The following is a 20,864-nucleotide window of genomic DNA, read 5'->3' on the forward strand; positions in this document are numbered from 1 at the left end:
TCATCTGACAGCTAAAGCTAACGGGCTAGTACAGACGGTCTCTTTGTAGTAACTGTTTGCTAATCTTACTAACTGGACGGAATTTATTATCCAATGGATCGTCAAAAGAAGTTTTTATTGTGCTGAAGATGCTTTATTTGAGCTCACTCGAAGCAGCTATGTGGAAAACCATTGAGGAGAGTGAAGACAGCGATGACGGTGCTTGTTGACAGAGAAGTTGATCCAATAACATACCGGTGAGTTGTAGTTGTTTATGTATATTGAGAATGTGTGTGAGAATGTATTTATTTTATTGTTTCTGTGTGCTAGAAAAAATGCAATATACCAGTATGCATTATACATATGCTGATATTTTGCATTTTTCCTAGCACACATGGGGAAAAAGTATAAATAATTTTTCCCCGTGTGTGTAAATAAAACATATATATATATAACACATGTAATTGTTTATATATATATATATATATATATATATATATATATATATATATATATATATATATATATATATATATATATATATATATATATATATATATATATATATATATATATATATATATTGAGACTGTATTTAATCCATAACTGAACTGGATTCCTCCAGGTCTATTTTCATATATTTTTACATGAAATAATACAACATTCTGTGTAGTGCAAATAATTTTTGAGGCATTTCAACTATTATAATTTTTTATCTGTTTGAGAATTATCAACTCTGATTGCTTTTTAGTAGAGTCCCAAGTGTCTTCTTTCCAAAGATACCTTAATTGTGCCTGTAGCACACTGTTCTCAGGAGCTATAATTGTTTTAATTCAGGTAGGTCGTTTTCAGCTGTGAGCCCCAAAGTGGGGTTGCAGTTTAACAGGTTAATGCTAGAGCTTTCAAATAAAAATGGAAATGCTTTAAAAAAATCCTGGGTTCAAAACACAAACTTTATTATTTATTTAAACTTTATAAAACATGATACATGGCACCCTGATTTTTTGCTGACTTACAAGGACGTGTGTCCTAGAAGACAAAAACCAGGATTATGAGGACAAAGGGTTTACAAGGACTATGTGATGTCACAATGACATCACAGTTCATTAGCATATACAACGAAACATGACTACACACTGCACTGCAAAGACAGATGGGTTTACTGGGACTGTGAGATGTCTTTGACATGAATTATCACTACACAAAAACGAAGCCAGAAAGGTTTGTACTCTGATATCACCCATGAAACCGAAACAGACCTTTAGCTTTAAGGTTTATTGTTTGGATTATATTATAAAGTGCTGGTCATATAATTAGAATATCATCAAAAAGTTTATTTATTTCACTAATTCCATTCAAAAAGTGAAACGTGTATATTTTATTCATTCATTACACACAGACTGATATATTTCAAATGTTTATTTCTTTTAATGTTGATGATTATAACTGACAACTAAGAGAAATCCCAAATTCAGAATCTCAGAAAATTAGAATATTGTGAAAAGGTTGAATATTGAAGACACACTCTAATCAGCTGATGAACTCAGAACACCTGCAAAGGCCTTTAAATGGTCTCTCAGTCTAGTTCTGTAGGCGACACAAGCATGGGGAAGACTGATGACCTGACAGATGTCCAGAAGACAACCATTGACACACAAGGAGGGCCAGACACAAAAGGTCATTGCAAAAGAGGCTGGCTGTTCACAGAGCTCTGTGTCCAAGCTCATTAATAGAGAGGCGAAGGGAAGGAAAAGATGTGGTAGAAAAAAGTGTACAAGCAATAGGGATAACCGCACCCTGGAGAGGATTGTGAAACAAAACCCATTCAATATATGGGGGAGATTCACAAAGAGTGGACTGCAGCTGGAGTCAGTGCTTCAAGAACCAGACGTATGCAAGACATGGGTTTCAGCTGTCGCACTCTTGAGCAACAGACAGCGTCAGAAGCGTCTCGCCTGGGCTAAAGACAAAAAGGACTGGACTGCTGCTGAGTGGCCAAAGTTATGTTCTCTGATGAAGTCAATCAGGGTCCCAGAGTCTGGAGGAAGAGAGGAGAGGCACACAATCCACGTTGCTTGAGGTTCAGTGTAAAGTTTCCACAGTCAGTGATGTTTTGGTGTGCCATGTCATCTGCTGGTGTTGGTCCACTGTGTTTTCTGAGGTCAAAGGTCAACGCAGCCGTATACCAGGAAGTTTTAGAGCACTTCATGCTTCCTGCTGCTGACGAACTTTTATGGAGATGCGGATTTCATTTTCCAGCAGGACTGGGACCAGCACACAGTGCCAAAGCAACCAGTGCCTGGTTTAAGAACCATGGTATCCCTGTTCTTAATTGGCCAGCAAACTCGCCTGACCTTAAGCTCATAGAACATCTCTGGGGTATTGTGAAGAGGAAGATGCGATATGCCAGACCCAACAATGTAGAAGAGCTGAAGGCCACTATCAGAGCAACCTGGGCTCTCATAACACCTGAGCAGTGCCAGACTGATCGACTCCATGCCACGCCGCATCGCTGCAGTAGTTCAAGCAAAACCAGCCCCAGCTGAGCATTGAGTGCTGTACATGCTCATACTTTTCATGTTCATACTTTTCAGTTGGCCGAGATTTGTATTGGTCTTAAGTAATATTCAAATTTTCTGAGATACTGAATTTGGGATTTATTTGAAATATATCAGTCTGTGTGTAATTAATGAATATAATAGACAAGTTTCACTTTTTGAATGGAATTAGTGAAATAAATAAACTTTTTGATGATATTCTAATTATATATGACCAGCACCTCTATGCTGGGTTCAGTCCTTTTTGTTGGGTGGTTTTCACTATGACGACTAGGTTTTGGGTCACTCACTGCTGAGTTAGCAGCTGGGTTACTCTCACTGACAGTAGTAATAGTGCTCCCCATCACAAACATGTCCAGCTAATGGGTCACATAACCAGCGCACTATCAAATCTTTACAGAGAGAAAAGAGAAGACTGCACCCATATCAACATCACAGAGTGTAGTGTCATGAAGCATGCCTTCTGCCGCTGCCACAGGTGCAGTCTGGGAATCTTTGTTGATTACACTGGGAGTCATGTAGAGTGATCATACCATGTTCGACTGAAAGTGAAGCCTTTAATGTCAGAATGAGGAGATGACACCAGCTACAGCTGCTTTAGCACAGAGCAGGGGTGTCCAAACTCGGTCCTGGAGGGCCACTGTCCTGCAGAGTTCAGCTCCATCTTGCCTCAACACTCCTGCCCGGAAGCTTCTGTATGCCTTGATGAGCTGATTTAGCTGTGTTTGATAGGGGTTGGAGCTGTACTCTGCAGGACAGGACAGTGGCCCTCCAGGACCGACTTTAGACACCCCTGGTGTCTCATCAGAAGACTGGATTAACCCCCTCCATTCATATGGATTTATTTGACCATCTCTTTATGAACGTTTTGAAGCCTCAGAGTTTTGGTTGAACAGACTTTCAATGGAAGGACAGAAATCTCTCAGATTTCATAAAACATATCTTCATTTGTGTGCTAAAGATGAATGAAAGTCTTATGGGTTTGGAACGACATGAGGGAGAGTAAATTATATTTTTGGGTGAATTAACCCTTTGAAATATTCAAACCATTAGAGTGATACTGTAGTAGTGCTACAGTGGTTGGATTAGAAGCATGACTGCCTCCGGATCGTCTTTGCAAGTTTTACTGAAACATCCTCGCGGGTTCTAAAGAAACAATACCTCCCCTTCATTAAAGAGGCTTCTGCGATGTGGCAAATAAGCAGTTGAGCAAGTTATTAAAATAAAGTCAGAAGTTTTAACCATGTTAATGTTTTGAATTTAATATTTTGAAGAGCTTTAAAACAGTCAATGTGAACAACAATACATTTTGGTTATCTTGCCACAGATGCAGATATCTGAAACATCAACTACAGTTAATGCATGTCAGACGAAACAAAATGCCCAATCACAGCAGCCACTTCTGCTTTTTCTTCATATCAGTCGATGTTCCCACGATGTTCAGCACTTCCATCACTAAAAACAAGAAAGCATTGCAGTGTGAAATGTTTAATATTTAAAAAATGTTCAGACTTATAAAATCTAAAAAACTGCCATACTAGCGAGCTGACTTGTTCTCCTGTTTTATCAACAATTTCCTCGCTCGCTGCGGCCCTCATTTTCCACTTATCACTCCCCGCCGGTTCTGTTACAGAAGAGTCCAACACGAGACAACGATATGGCGCAACCAGACAGGATACTGTTACATGATTGGCTGTTAGCGGGTCACGCCCTACGTTGCTAGGTTACCAGAGAGCGAGTGCCTTTGTTCATGCAACCAAACTTGCTTCTCAACCTCTGGTTTCTTCCGACAAAGAAAAAAAAATTATCGAACGTTTTATCGAACGCATTTTTATTGATATCGGTTACGTGTCTATCGTGATACATATCGTTATCGTTTTATCGGCCAGCCCTACGCAGTGCTGAGTTTATTTACACACGTGCAGCTCATGATACAGCATCTCAGAACAGCTCATTTACTGTGAACACAGCTGAAAACACCGGATCATGAGCTGCCCGATGTCAAACAACAGTACTCGAACCATCAGCACACATTTATTAGCTGACAGTCAGATAAAAATAAAAAGATTGATGTGTAACATTTAAATAAATTATTACATTTTATTACATTTCAGGAATCATAAGAATAGACAATTTTTTTCTACAGTATAATGTTATCCAATCACTCCATTCAAACTGGGTTTGACAATCATCTGTCATAGTCACCCTGCAGTAATCTGTGATCGCACAGACCAGGGCCCTCATTTATCAATGGTGCGTACACACAGATCTGTGCGTAGTGAGTGCGTAAAAGAACAGTTTCACGCAAAGTGTGGGATCTAACAACTTGAACTTGGACGTAGAAATGTGTGTAAATATAAGCACATCTCTGAGCACGCTTACGCTGAGAATCTAGTGCTAGAACAGCGACACTACACATAAAAAGCATTTAAGACAGTTTGCATTAAGCAGATCACATATGTCCTGTTTCCTTTAATTATAAAACACTCAATGTCTCATTTTTGTAGGTGTAAACAAGATGTGTAATTTTTGTCAAACCCTATAAAAGACAGCTGTGACAAATGTAATTTATTTCCTTGGACCCAACCTACATCCAGTTCCCTTACCGAAATCCTCAAAAAGCTGGAATAAAATGGGGCTTTCATGCTATCGAATTTGATGATGTAAATAGAAAAGGGTTTCATTCTGTTAACATGCAAATCATTTATGATGCAAATTTGTTGTTGTTAAACGTCGTTGCGCAACTCCTTCTGTGTTTGTGAAGTTCCTCTTCTTCGCCACAATTGCAGTGAGGAAAAAACACAATCACGTGATTTTTAAAGGGAGTGTTGTCCCCATATATGGTTGATTGGAGGCGTTTCCGAATGCTTATGACCGTGAACAAGAATTGCACATGTGGGATTTATCAACATTGAGTGCTTACTCATGTGCGTAAGAACTGTGGTGCGCATGTTTGATAAATACAGATTTTATTGTACTTAGGCCCATTTTAAATTTCATTCGTAGGACAAAATATAGAACCTTTTCTACGCACTGTTGATAAATGACCCACAGTTCAGAACATGTGATTTGCGGATTAATTGCAAAATTTAACCAAAAGTCCAGTGCTCAGATACTGTACAAAATAAAATATTAAAAAACAAACTGGCTTAAACACTAATGTATCTTACAAAACGACACAATACCTGTTCTGAACTTGCTTCTGGCAAACAGGGTGTAAATATCTCAGTGGAGGCAACATCTGTGTTCATCTGAAAAGGAGAGGATGAAAAGAAACACGGCTGTAAGACACTCGCTGGAGCTCAAGAAGCTGCAAAATAAGACTAAACCTAGACATGTAGTTTTTGGAAACAAACTGAATAAACATGGGTTACTCTGAAGGCATTCTGTTCCCTCTATAACTAATACACTACAGTGTCCTAGTAAACCTGTCTGTCCTCATAATGCAGTGTGTTTTCAGGTTCACACACTCATGCCCCAGTGTTTCCTCTATAACTAATACACTACAGTGTCCTAGTAAACCTGTCTGTCCTCATAATGCAGTGTGTTTTCAGGTTCACACACTCATGCCCCAGTGTTTCCTCTATAACTAATACACTACAGTGTCCTAGTAAACCTGTCTGTCCTCACAATGCAGTGTGTTTTCAGGTTCACACACTCATGCCCCAGTGTTTCCTCTATAACTAATACACTACAGTGTCCTAGTAAACCTGTCTGTCCTCACAATGCAGTGTGTTTTCAGGTTCACACACTCATGTCCCAGTGTTGCCTCTATAACTAATACACTACAGTGTCCTAGTAAACCTGTCTGTCCTCACAATGCAGTGTGTTTTCAGGTTCACACACTCATGCCCCAGTGTTTCCTCTATAACTAATACACTACAGTGTCCTAGTAAACCTGTCTGTCCTCACAATGCAGTGTGTTTTCAGGTTCACACACTCATGCCCCAGTGTTTCCTCTATAACTAATACACTACAGTGTCCTAGTAAACCTGTCTGTCCTCACAATGCAGTGTGTTTTCAGGTTCACACACTCATGTCCCAGTGTTGCCTCTATAACTAATACACTACAGTGTCCTAGTAAACCTGTCTGTCCTCACAATGCAGTGTGTTTTCAGGTTCACACACTCATGCCCCAGTGTTTCCTCTATAACTAATACACTACAGTGTCCTAGTAAACCGGTCTGTCCTCACAATGCAGTGTGTTTTCAGGTTCACACACTCATGCCCCAGTGTTTCCTCTATAACTAATACACTACAGTGTCCTAGTAAACCTGTCTGTCCTCACAATGCAGTGTGTTTTCAGGTTCACACACTCATGCCCCAGTGTTTCCTCTATAACTAATACACTACAGTGTCCTAGTAAACCTGTCTGTCCTCACAATGCAGTGTGTTTTCAGGTTCACACACTCATGCCCCAGTGTTTCCTCTATAACTAATACACTACAGTGTCCTAGTAAACCTGTCTGTCCTCACAATGCAGTGTGTTTTCAGTTTCACACACTCATGTCCCAGTGTTTCCTCTATAACTAATACACTACAGTGTCCTAGTAAACCTGTCTGTCCTCACAATGCAGTGTGTTTTCAGGTTCACACACTCATGTCCCAGTGTTTCCTCTATAACTAATACACTACAGTGTCCTAGTAAACCTGTCTGTCCTCACAATGCAGTGTGTTTTCAGGTTCACACACTCATGTCGTGTGTTTCCTATTTAACTAATACACTACAGTGTCCTAGTAAACCTGTCTGTCCTCACAATGCAGTGTGTTTTCAGGTTCACACACTCATGTCGTGTGTTTCCTCTATAACTAATACACTACAGTGTCCTAGTAAACCTGTCTGTCCTCACAATGCAGTGTGTTTTCAGGTTCACACACTCATGCCCCAGTGTTTCCTCTATAACTAATACACTACAGTGTCCTAGTAAACCTGTCTGTCCTCACAATGCAGTGTGTTTTCAGGTTCACACACTCATGTCCCAGTGTTTCCTCTATAACTAATACACTACAGTGTCCTAGTAAACCTGTCTGTCCTCACAATGCAGTGTGTTTTCAGTTTCACACACTCATGTCCCAGTGTTTCCTCTATAACTAATACACTACAGTGTCCTAGTAAACCTGTCTGTCCTCACAATGCAGTGTGTTTTCAGGTTCACACAGCGCTTGACTCTACATCAAATCTCTATCAACTTTATACTTTTCAGATGTACAATAAATAAACATAATATTAAAAATTCATCTGGCTTAAACACTAATGTATCTTACAAAACGACACAATACCTGTTGTGAACTTGCTTCTGGCAAACAGGGTGTGGATTGTATCAACCTTATTTTGAAAATATGAACAAGGCTTGTTTTACGGATATTACAAATAAGGAAAACGGAGCAAGAAAAGAACAAGATCTGCTAAAACTCAAAATATCATGCCCTTTTCTAACTAATCCTAAACTAACTTTTCTTCACGGGACAGAAAAGCCCTCTTTGTTCTCTTTATACGGGTCATTCTCCTTCTGATGATTGTGAAAGAGTGCGCCGGTGTCTACTGTTGCTATTATCAGAGGCCACTTTATCTGATTGATGGACAAAACGCACAGCTTATATTTTATATAAAATAACAGTGATGTTTTCACGCAATGAAAGCGTTTTATTTCAACAGTAGTGACCGCAGTGATGACTTTGCAGTTGACAATGGCTTGAGCGGTTTGACTCAGAACTATTCCTGTCTCGACAGAGAGCTGTCATCTGCTCTTGTGATCTGTATCTGCTTGCGCGTTACACGCGAATGGTGCTTTTGTGCATTCAAGCGTTTGAAGCGAATTCGCATCTGACGCCCCAGTTGAAAAATTTGAACTTTGGCATCAATTCGCGGCACGTTAACCAATCAGGAGCCTGCTCGCTGCGGTCATGTGGTAAAGTGATGTGATGAGAAACCCTGCATAATTTAAAAATACTACTATTGTGTCACAAAATTTAGTTTTAAGACTTTTTCAGGTGACAATGTAGTTGTTTAAAGCTCAAATCTGTGGTTTATTTATAAAGAGAGCGCCTATTTAAAAAAAAAATCTTGTGTTTTTGGAATTGTGAGATCCAGGCGATCACCGGGCAATCAGCGCTCATAACCCTGGCGAAGGCAGCCTTTCCTCCGCCAGTCCTTCTGCCGTCTGCCGCTGGCTCTGATGTCCTGTAGTGGTGCATCTTGTGTAGATCTAACGGGCGATCTTTGGTGTCATGAATCTATAATTTGTTGTCTGCCAAATCGTTTTGACTGAGGGCAAAGAGAAGTTTCATAACTTTTTATTTTAAGGATATTTAAATATACATGCAGTGAAGATAATGTAGGAGTCGCCTGGACCACATTTGTGTGGCTATTAATGCTTAATATATATTTTTAATGAAAATGAAAAGAGGCAGAGTGGTTTTTTATGACATATTTCATATTTTATGAGTGCCTTGAACGCGCGTCAATTTCGCATCCAGCTCTCGATTTCTACGCGCGTCCAATTCGCTGCGGACGCGCGAATGCATTCATTGACGCTCTATTCGCGTTTGGTGTGAACGCAGCATGACACGTGTCAATGAGCTACGTACAGAGAGCTGTCATCTGCTCATGTGATGGCAGTGGCCGTCCTGAGGAGAACGTGGGCTGCTCTAACACGTATCAATGAGCGACGGACAGAGAGCAAGCCCAATCCAGTGAAGGCGGTAAAGAAAACAGTGTGTGTCTGTGAAGGCGAGCTGTGAAGGTGTGGATGACGCAGCACGATTCAAAAATACATGTTTCAAGATCGATTTGTAATCGATGCATCGAGAAAACGAGTGAATCGTTACACCCCTAATTATTGGCACTGGAATCTGATATTGGCTACATTTAAAACAACAATGTGAATAGCTGTACTAAAAAATCTGATCTGAGCACAGACTGTGATGACGCGTTTCAACGGTCATCAATATCGTAAATCCTGCAACGTTTTTTGTAATTTCATTTTTAAAAATATATATACATTTATAACACTAATACTTTGTATTTTATTGCTTTTGCATAAAATGACAAAAACAAGTTACCGCTGCTGTGAGGGTGTTACTAATACAGCGTCTATGGGAGTGATGGTGAAAATTAACATCTTAATTTTAAATTAACATCTTAACATCTCATCACATACGTGTGATGGTACATGTCTTCAAATGCACTATTGTGTTGTACTCTGACATTATAAAACAGGACAGATGTATGTGGTGTACCTTTAAATCTGTGGATATACGGCTGCTCGAGGTGTGGCTCGTCAGGTCTGGAGTTAATGTGGTCTTAGGTCTGCGTCGTCCATTTCATCTGGCTGCAGAATTAAAGGCATAGTATTTTAAACAGAATAAAAAAAAGCATACAAATATTTGCAAATACACAAATCTAATATGATACTCACTCTATTTTTTCCCTCTTTTTGAAAGTTGTGAAATCACCATTGTGGCGTTTTTCTTTTGCTATTTGAGTAAATCGGCACACAAAAAAATATTTAATGTATTCATTCACAGCTATAATATTTAACCCAACTATGATGACTTCCGCTCGGAGAAACCTGGAAATGTGAAATGGGTCTATAGAGCACCAAGGCTCGTAGTGTGAACGTCGCCTTAAGTGTACACGCTCAGAAAAGTGTATGTTAGATCAGCGTGTAAATATAAAGTTTATCTGGCAAGGCTTTAAAACGCATGCAAACATAAGCTTTCATGATGGCGAAGATTGCGATGCCACTCTATCGCTGCGCTGCAAAACGTGTGAACGTAGGGCTGTAACGATTTGACCAAAAATAAAAATCTCGATGAAATTAACATTTTACCTCGATTACGATTAACGAACGATTATTTTCCTCTTCTTTTTTTTTTGCTTTCCTTTTTTGCCCTTATAGTTCACTGATAAGGTTTGTACTGTAAATATTTTCTACTATTAAAGGTGGGACATTTTTTTTCTAATGAAAGTGCATTTCTTTGTGATTTTAAAATACTTGAAGGAAACGGTTGACTTTCAGCAGTTATTGTCTGTGGGGCAGATTTCTGCTTGTTGTACACCAGATACAGATAAATTAACACTATAGGCCTACATTACATTTATCTTAATGCATTAATGAGACAGTGATTGTGTGTGTGAATTAGTCATACCGTATTATTAATTATGAAGCTGTCGTTTGTACTTACTTCAAAAGGTAGACAAATCTATGCCATAACGGTATCTAAGCTACTTTAGTGATGAATCACGGGACGGCGTTGACACTGCGTTTCTGCTGCTCTCTGCGCGCGATCTTCACGGGATGTGTGAGCTTCTGTCTCAGTGTTCGTGTATCACAATATATCAGGCGTTAGTTCAACATAATACGCATCTGATGGTCTAAAAACGCTTCAGTGTTCAAACTGGCAGGGCTTAAAACAAATACAAATGACAAGCTTGTGAGGACGCAAGTGAAAGTGATCTGGCTTCGGGGCACTCGCGCCGTCTGTGTGTGTGTATCAGCGCATATAAGAGCGGCGATTAACTTCCCTGTATAAACTGTGTAAAACATGCAATTACCATAGTAATACTGAGCATCTATAAACAAAGATAACTGCTCCTGCATCTTTCCGTGTGCCTGCAAACTGCACTTGATGTGACTGACGGGGCAGAGTCACGTGACTAAAACCGAAATGGCAAAATTACGTCGGTTAGAGGTTCTAAATTAGTCGATTACTTTTCGATTAATCGTCCAGCCCTATGTGAACGTGCATCATGTTGGACAGTATGTTGGGACGGAGGTTCCAGAAGTGCAACGATCTCTCTACAAGGCAGAACGTGGATATAATAGTTCACAATCTAAGATCGTGATATATCGCACAGCCCTCCTTGTCCTTTGGCAGTTTATCACGTGACGCTCTGAACGCTCTCATCACATACGTGTGATGGTACATGTCTTCAAATGCACTATTGTGTTGTCCTCTGACATTATAAAACAGGACAGATGTATGTGGTGTACCTTTAAATCTGTGGATATACGGCTGCTCGAGGTGTGGCTCGTCAGGTCTGGAGTTAATGTGGTCTTAGGTCTGCGTCGTCCATTTCATCTGGCTGCAGAATTAAAGGCATAGTATTTTAAACAGAATAAAAAAACAGCATAAAAATATTAGCAAATACATAAATCTAATATGATACACATCCATACAGTGTCTATCCACCTTATTTCGCAATGCAAAAGTAACCTATTTTCTTTGAATGCACAAGATTTCTAATTCATCAGCACCATTATGAGTAAAACATAATGCTATTCTATGTGCTGCTGTATTATTAAGACTGACCGATGATTATAAATAAGTACAATTAATTTCCTGTTTCACATGACAGCTTATTTTACATGAGCAGGCTTGAAAGTACCTCTAAATGAGTCCATATCAATTTTCACTTTTCACTTTTAATCCATATATTACTTTATTATGCCAACAAAACAAAAAATGTAGTAAAGATAATATTCTTTTATTCCTTTTTGTTTTTTTATTCTGATATTCCAGCCTTAAACGTGTTTAATTATTATCTTAAGTTAATATGCTAAATTTGACAGGTTAAATTGTACTGTAACAGTCAATATATTAATAATTAGAAAGATCAATTCTATATTTAACCTAGGTTCAAGTAAAAAGTCAGACATTAAATATTACATGACATAACTTTATTACATAACTTTTGGATTATTAAATATGTTTAAAATGTAGACTAATGGAGTGTAAAGCTGCCCAAAGATTATTTTAGGGAAGATTTGCATTACAATAATTATACTCGGTCACAATTTCATCAAAAGATGTCGAATTAACATTTGCAGACATTCAGAATACTTTAACTTTACCTGATGAGATTTATTTTTGCTTTTAAATGCATTTGAATATGTAATGATTATAAAGCTCATTTAATCCTGTCACAACGCACATTCAAGGCAATCTGAGGCTTTATAAACAGCTGAATTCCTCAATGATGGGAAGATTATTAATAATTGTTAATACTTATTCTTAATAATTATAACTTTTCATTAATAAATACATGCGTTATTCAGTTTCCGGGGTCACGTTAACATTACCATGATGAGACTCGCGCTCGACTGTGTAAATATATATATTAAAGTCTGCCAACCGAAAACTAAGTGCAGACAAACACATAGATATGACTAATTTATATGAATCACTATATAAAACATATAAACGTAATGTACTTACCTACTAGGCTGCTGTTTGACAGGGCCGCGATGACGGTCACACTCCGGTAGGATCTCAATAATGCGCCTGCGCGTCTTTAACCAATCAGACAACCGCGCGCCATTTTCAAACCGTCAACGCCCATTATCGTTTAAATGTGTGTACGCTAGCAGTGGCAGATCCCGCCGATAGGCGGAGTGATGAGATACACACAAACACACCAGAAAACTGGTATACCTACTTAAAGGGACATTCAATAAAAAAGCAGGAGGATGTTCCTGAGGTTCATAGAGATGATTTCACGCTGTTTGAATTACAAGGACATGTCCTAGGTCCTTATAATCCCAAATGTCCTTATAATGCTGGTGTGTAAACTGGTGAAATGTCCTTGTAATACACCAAAACCAACACACACACACACACACACACACACACACACACACACGGAGAGAGAGAGTTTCAAAAATAACAACACTGCTACCTTTTAGTGAGGGGAGGGCAGACAGAGAATAAATATTCAGAAGAAATATATTAAATAAAATAAATATATTGATCTGAAAAATAGTATGATTATTTTAAAGCTATTTGGTTACATTTGAATAAAACATTGTTTTAGTATGTTTTTAAACACACACACATACACGTTGTAATACCAGTGTAATACCCATGTCATTATACAAATTTGTGTCCTCAAAAATCACAAACAAGAGAGAGAGAGAGAGAGAGAGAGAGAAACAAGTTTTTTTTTATCCTGCTTCAAAACTAATACAATGCTGCCATCTTGTGTTCATTGAGGGGAGAGCAGCAGACACAGAGAATTTCTGTTCCCCTTTTTTGTCCTTATTTAATCCCTTGCCATGGAAACACCGTTTGAGATATCCAATATCCGTTCACATTTTAGCATCTTCAGTATCTTTGTTTCATGTTGACCGAGTTTGGTGGAGATTGAATAAATCGCCTACGAGGAGAACGTAAAAACTCAGACCCCGATTTAACCAAACATTCACCTTCAAACCAAAATATCTGACTTCCTGTTGGTCGGAGCTAATGACTGTAAATTAGAAAGTTGTCCGGCTCGATGAGGTCAATATATATACTGAGTTTGGTGATTGTAGATGAAACGAAGCCCTTCACTTTTGTCAAAAGGTGGCGCTAGAGAGCCCCTCATCCCCACCCGTTTCTGAGGCTTTGCCCATGTGTACTGACTGACATCTCTGATGTGTGTGTTGAGTTTCAAGCAGTTTCAAGCAATTTCAAGCATGCTAAGAGCCTCAGAACAGCCAAAAGATTATTAAACTTTGACACGTTGCCATGGCAACAGTATTTGAAATTTCAGGAATCCATTTCATACGTCTCTATCTGTCATGTTTTCACATTATACTGATGAAGTTTGAAATAAATCGGGTGAAAAAAATATGGTGATTCAAAGCATTTTTGAAAGTGACACACTTCCTGCTGCCAGTTGGTGGCGCTATAACTTTGACTCACAAAAGTCATATCCATGTGATCGGCCTCTTACAACGAACACACAGCTGAAGTTTCATCCAAACCAGTCAATGTTTGCACAAGTTAAAACACACTTCCTGTTTCCCTTTTCTCGCCATAAATTCGTTGCATCGCCACGGCCAGACTTTTCGAGATATCAAAAATCCGCTCGCAATTTAGCATCCTGAATAGGTTCACTTAATGCTGACCGAGTTTGGCAATGATCGAAACAATGGCCTCGGAGGAGTATATTAAATTCCAGAGCATGCGTTTTCCGAACAACCCATAATAGCTCACTTCCTGTTGGCCTGACACATAACTATGAGCACGAAAGTTGTTTGGCCCGATGAGATCTATATGTGTACCGAGTTTCATACATGTACGTGCAAGTGTGTTTGATATATGGACCAAGTTTTCAGACCCCACTTTAGGGGGCGCTGTCGAGCCCCCCTGCCACGCCCGGGTACCAGCTTCAGCCCGGCTCTGATGGCCGCGCATTCCGACGCCTGTGCGAAGTTTCAAGAGTTTTCGAGCATGTTAAGTGCCCCAAAAGTACCCGAGAAGTCGAAAAAAAAAAAAAAAAAAAAAAAAAAAAAAAACAAAGAATAATCTGAGGAAGAACAATAGGGCTCTGCGCCCTTTCAGGGCTTGGGCCCTAATAAAATAACATTTATATTTTACAGAAAACTTATTTTACAAAAAAAACCTGCTGGGTTACCTGTTAATATGCAGACAGCCTATGACTAAAAATCATTAGAAAGGTCTAAAGATTTATTGTAAAAATAAATAAATAAAATAAAAAGTCTATGTATTTAATATGAAATATGAGCCTCTTATGCATCCACTGTGGGGGGAAAACTGTACATTGGAGAAAAACATATGGGTTGTCATATAAATGTATTTAGAGAGAAGTTATTTTTCATATTTGTTACCCAAACTTTCATTCATACTGGAAGCCAGAGGGCGCCCTCGAGCAGAAACTCCACATTTCCCTCAGAGAAGTAATCCTTAGCCCTAATGTGAAGCTAAGCTAGCGATGTAGGATAAACTGAATATAGAAACGCTTTGACTGATGAAACGAAGACAATAAACACGACTGCATCAAGCTATGGTGTATTTGAGTTCTTCAAGCCTTCACTATTTTCATAATAATAAGGTATGCAGTGCAGATTGAGTCACTGTTTAGAATAATATAAAACAATGCATGTCTGCCTCATTCTGTTCAGAAAAATACAACGTTATTAAATGTAGACGTATTTTGTCGGCAGGTAATTGCATTTATCACGGGATTTGTGGTTTTATCACCGAGTACGTGTACCAACACCCCCAGAAAGATCACAACACCCCGAACGAACGCTCTGAGCGCGGCGCAGCAAAGACTCTAGAGCTCCGCTTTCGCGATTCGATACTTTTTTGCTACTGTGTAACGTTAATAACTTTCTGCAGCCAGCATTTCTGGAAATTAACGAGGATAACACTTTTTTTAAGACCTAACAAAATTAAATTTAAGACCTCCGGTGAAAATCTGGCCGTTTTTAAGATTTTTATTTTAGACATTTTAAGACTTTTTAAGACCCCGCGGGAACCCTGTAAAGGTTCGTTGACGACGATATTTAGTCATACTTTTCGTTGACGAAAACAACACTAGATACAGGAAGTTGACTGAACAAACTGCATGTTGCATCAACTCGTGTTTTAAAGTGTAATAAACTTAACACTGTAAGTTGACTTAAAGCTGCAGTCTGTAACTTTTTTGGGTTAAAAATTATCCAAAATAAATGTTTGAGCAAGTACATAACCAGCTAGCGTAATATACTATCTGCTTACCTTAGCTCGATTTACAACGGTAAGCTTGTAATAATGTTTTTAAAGGGTTAGTTCATCCAAATCATCCATGTCATTAATTACTCACCCTCATGTCGTTCGACACCCGTAAGACCTCCGTTCATCATCGGAACACAAATGAAGATATTTTTGTTGAAAGCTGATGGCTGAGAAAGGCTTCAGATAGGCCTCCATTGGTGTTCAGTACATTTACACTCACAAGACCCATAAAAGGCACTTAAAACGTTGTTACAAAGTCCATCTCACCACAGTGACTCTACAATAATTTTACGATGCGACGACAATAGTTTTTGTGCGCAAAAAAAAATCAAAATAACGACTTTATTCAACCTCTTCTTGTCTTCCGTGTATGCCTCCACGACGCATGCGCGAGAATATGACGTAGCGCCAGGATTCGGGAATCCATGAAATGCACACTTTAACCCCATTTTGAGAACTACGCCGAGACCTAAAGCACAATCAATGTAGAATTCAACAGCTTAGATACGCGCGTCTTCCTCTGCTTGTAAACAAATCGCTTCTGGGTCATATGTCCGAACGCTGGATCTGCGTAATATGCGTAACATTGGATTCCTCCGTGCTGTGCCGTGCCGAGGTACAAATCACGTAAAGTTGATAATTCCGCGGATAACTGCAATTGCAGATTTCGAACAGAGATGGCGACAAAGAGGAAAAACTACGGACTGCAGCTATAAATTAACTAAGTTAAAGCAACAAGATGACCTGACTTAGTTAAGTTGAGTCAACTAATCTGTTTTTTTACAGTGCAGAGCCAATTCAAATTCATTAAAACAGAGGTGAGGCTCTGATTCACTAATACATGTGTCCAACTTTAGATTTGTTAAACATACATTATCTTTGAACTTGTACGTGATGTATGTTTGACCCAGTCACGAGTGGAGGGATCCCAAGATATGCTTTTTAATTACAAATCACTTACAAAGTAATTTTGTTAGAGACTGCAGCTTCTTAAAGGTCCCATGGCATGGCATTTTTCTATTATTTTATAATGTTTCCTGTGGTGTACTTATATTGTTAGTATGATTTTTACATTAAAAAATGTCATAATTTAGAAATAAAAGGCATTTTTTCTATACTGTTATTACATCTCTGGCTGAATGCCCTGTTTCAAGGGGCGTGTCTGCTGTGAGACTTCAGTGAAAACGCCCACTGTTGTGATTGGCTGACATCTTTGCATTTGAAATGAGTGTTATATTATGTTGCAGAGGGGGCGTGGCTTAGCGAGGCACTGCACGCATTTTCTCCACATTCTCTGGGCGGGCAAAGCAGAGGAAGGGGAGGTAACCTTTCCTGGTATGATGTCATAACAGGAAAATTCCAGATCAGCTCGTCTGAGCTGTCATTTTCTCAAAGGCAGAGAAAGACAGCCAGAACTCGGTTTACACCCATCAAAAAATTCTAGCCACTTGGGGACCATATACAGGCTAGGGGAACTCATATTAATGTTAAAAAACCTAAAAAAAATGAAATTTTCATGACATGGGACCTTTAAAAAATACTACATTCACCGCTGCAGACACAACAGCCACAATGGAACTGAAGAGAGAATTTCAACAGACTCATGGTACATGATTTCAAATGTTTCAGTGCGTCAATATCAGGACAAAACATCTTTAACTACAACTAAAGACACAATATTCAATAAACTGACCTGCCAGGACACCGCATATCCCGTAGAGCCTCACAGCTGACATCGGTGTCACCATAAACATCATCCACATCTGTCCACGACAACATCAAATATCTGTCCCTTGTCTGTTTGGGGTTCAACTTCATAAAATTGTGTGTAATGTTGTGTCATTTCGATTCTTTTATAAGGTAAGTATTGCACTCGTTTTAAATCAGAAATAAGTGTGTTTTTGTTCATCTGAACTCCTGTTCATTTTCAGTTCATCCTACCTGTCCTTCTGAACCTTTTCTATATCTGCTGTTTTTGTTCTTCTGGCTCTGCATTGCTCTACAGCCCTTCTGGGGCTCTGCCCCGTAAAACAGCTTGCATTTCTTGTTCTTTCTTTTGTCTTTTTCACACTTGTGTGACATAGATTAGAAAAAAGAGAGAGTTTTCTGCACACTGCCTGGCAAATCTTACTCCTATCAGAAGAAGCTAATATAAAGTTGGTTTGACGTTGAATGTTAGACAGATATTCACCCGCTAAAAAATTCAATAGATCCTTGGATTGGATGACAATAATGTATAAAATGTTTTACCTGAAAGGTATTAGGATGTATAACTGAACACAGATGACAGTTTATTTGTTTTAATCCTCCTCAATGTTTTCAACACAGAAATGCTCCGAAAGTGACCCACTGGTGTTTAGGCCAGGTAGGGACCGTCTACAAAGTATGTAGACATGGAAGTGGAGGAAAATCAATGATTCACCATCTCCTTGTGAGAGATGGTATCTCCCAAATAATGAATCTCCCAAAATGAGCATTTTATTCCAACATTTGGCTACTGGAAACATTAGGGCCCTTGGCCAAAATGTATATCCTGTGAAGACTAGCATGGAAACAATTTGGAGTGTCATTCTTGCATTAATAAAGACAACATATATCTGCATTTCAAAAGAACCTACCACATTGTTTACAACATAAACAGTGGAACACTTTTCACGATATTACATCTTTGGTCCTCACACATTGTAAAGGCACCATCTTCGTAATGCAAAATGGAGTCCTGAGCTCGCGCATTTCTGAACTAACTAACGTTAACATTTCAAACACACATTCAATAGAATACTTGCGTCTGCATACTATTAAGCATATATTATAACATCATTTCAATGTATTTTGACTAATTATTATACTTCATACCTGAAAAGGAGAGAATATTACAATCACAGAAAACTTGTGCTGTTTCTCCACTGCAAGCTTTATGTAGAATGGAGAAATCCCACAAGCTCCCCACCTAGTGTCAGGGTTCTGTCACTTCTGTCTAGTTTATTCATGGTTTTGTGACAGAGCCCTGACACTCCTGTATTGTTTGTCTTGTCTTGTGTGAGCGCGCAGCTTTGAGCATGCTCGAGCTGCGTGCTCTTCTGTCCTTGTGTTTTGTGTGCGGGCGTGGTGTTCGGATCCCAGCACTTCGGTCTTGTTTGGGTTTCAGTTTTGTGTTGGGATTCGGACATTCATGCTCCGACATTCATGTTTGTTTTGTCACTCTGTCTTGTCACGTGAGCGTGTGCTCTTCTGTCTGTGTAGCACACGGTTCATGTTTTCATCGGCCGTGTGCTTTCATGTTATGTTTTGTCTTATGTTGTGTAGCACGTGGTTGGTGTTTTTCACTGGCTATGTGCTACGTCATGTTGACTTGTTTTGTCAAGTCAAGTCAAGTCAAGTCAAGTCAAGTCAAGTCAAGTCAAGCCTAGCCAAGTCTGTTTTTCCCCCTCGGGGTAGTTTGTTTTGTCTTGTTTTTTGTTTTATTATTATCATTCCATTCCTCTGCATCATTGAGTCCTCGCTCCTTTCCCTTCACCAACCCTGACAGAACGATTCAGCCAAAAGAGGACTCAGCAGAGAAATGGGTATCTTCCTTTTCCCATCTCCCTGCCCTTCCGCTCATCAGATGGCAGACCAATGTAGCAAACTCCACTCTCTTCGGCAAGGGGGAGCCAGCGTGAAGGAGTTTGCTTACCAGTTCGTTTTTGCAGCGGAGGGGCTCAACATCGGTGATGCAGTGCTCAAGGACATTTTTAACAGCAGCCTTAATGAGCCTGTCAAAGCCTGGGAGATGGCAATGCTGGGGATATTGCCTTTCTGGCATTTTGTTGGGTATGTATACCACCGTGGAGAAGAGGGTGGCCTTCCACCTCTTGGTCCTTCCCCACTTTTCCTCACAAATGGTCATGTCCCCAGTCCTCCGATGACCCCTTCGGGGAGAGGGAGGAGGAAGAACCGGTCCGCCTCATCTGCCACCTTCCCAGAGGTGGCAGCGCACCCTGCAGCTCTGCCCATGTCAACTATGACCGCTGCAGTTTCTCCAGAGGTGGTCATGGATGCTGCAATGCTCCCTGTGATGGTTGAAGCTGCAGTGCCCCCAGTGATGGCCAAAGAGGCTGCAGCACTCCCAGATGCAGCCGCCAGCACTGTAGCTCCCCCAGAGGCGGCCGAAGAGGCTGCAGCTCCCCCAGAGGCAGCCGTCAGCACTGCAGCTCCCCCAGAGACGGCCGAAGAGGCTGCAGCTCCCCTGGAGGCGGTAAGCACCCGACCACCGCCTCGTTCTCGTAGGAGGAGAAGGAGGAAGAAGGCTTTCTCCATCCTACATGGCCCGGAGGCCATCCCAGAGCCTGCTGCCGGCCCAGAGACACTACCCAGACGTCTTGCACTGCCCGCGCCACCCAGACGTCTTGCGCTGCCCGCTCCGCCCAGGCGTCTTGCACTGCCCGCGCCACCCAGGCGTCTTGCACTGCCCGCGCCACCCAGACGTCTTGCGCTGCCCGCGCCACCCAGGCGTCTTGCGCTGCCCGCGCCACCCATTCACTTTGCCCTGCCAGCCACAGCCCCTGACCCGAGGCCGGTGAGGTCTCCGGCCCCTGATCAATGTCTGGTAATGACTCTGTCTCCCGTCCTGTGTCCTGTCCTGCCTCCGGCTCCTGTCCTGATTCCTGTGAGGGTCCCAGTCAGCCATCCAGACCCGCCAGAGCCCGTCTGGCCCGTCCATCTGGCACCACCCTGGCCTTCAGCCAGGACTCCTGACCTGCCGGAGCCTGCCTGGTCCATCCCTCCAGCACCACCCTGGCCTTCAGCCAGGACTCCTGACCCGCTGGAGCCTGCCTG

At 40.5% G+C, this 20,864-nt stretch overlaps 1 long non-coding RNA gene across 1 annotated transcript; it reads right to left on the bottom strand.

Annotated features, from left to right (window-relative positions):
* Positions 1 to 5,722: 5,722 nt before the first annotated feature.
* Positions 5,723 to 12,823, bottom strand: LOC307136131. Its single transcript, XR_013817741.1, has 3 exons — positions 11,534 to 12,823; positions 9,777 to 9,868; positions 5,723 to 5,788 (listed from the first exon to the last, which is right to left on the bottom strand). It is a non-coding gene; the product is annotated as an uncharacterized lncRNA (long non-coding RNA).
* Between the last annotated feature and the right edge of the window lie 8,041 nt (positions 12,824 to 20,864).

This window comes from Gobio gobio, assembly GCF_949357685.1.
Source record: "Gobio gobio genome assembly, chromosome: 13".
Taxonomy (NCBI): Eukaryota; Metazoa; Chordata; class Actinopteri; order Cypriniformes; family Gobionidae; genus Gobio; species Gobio gobio.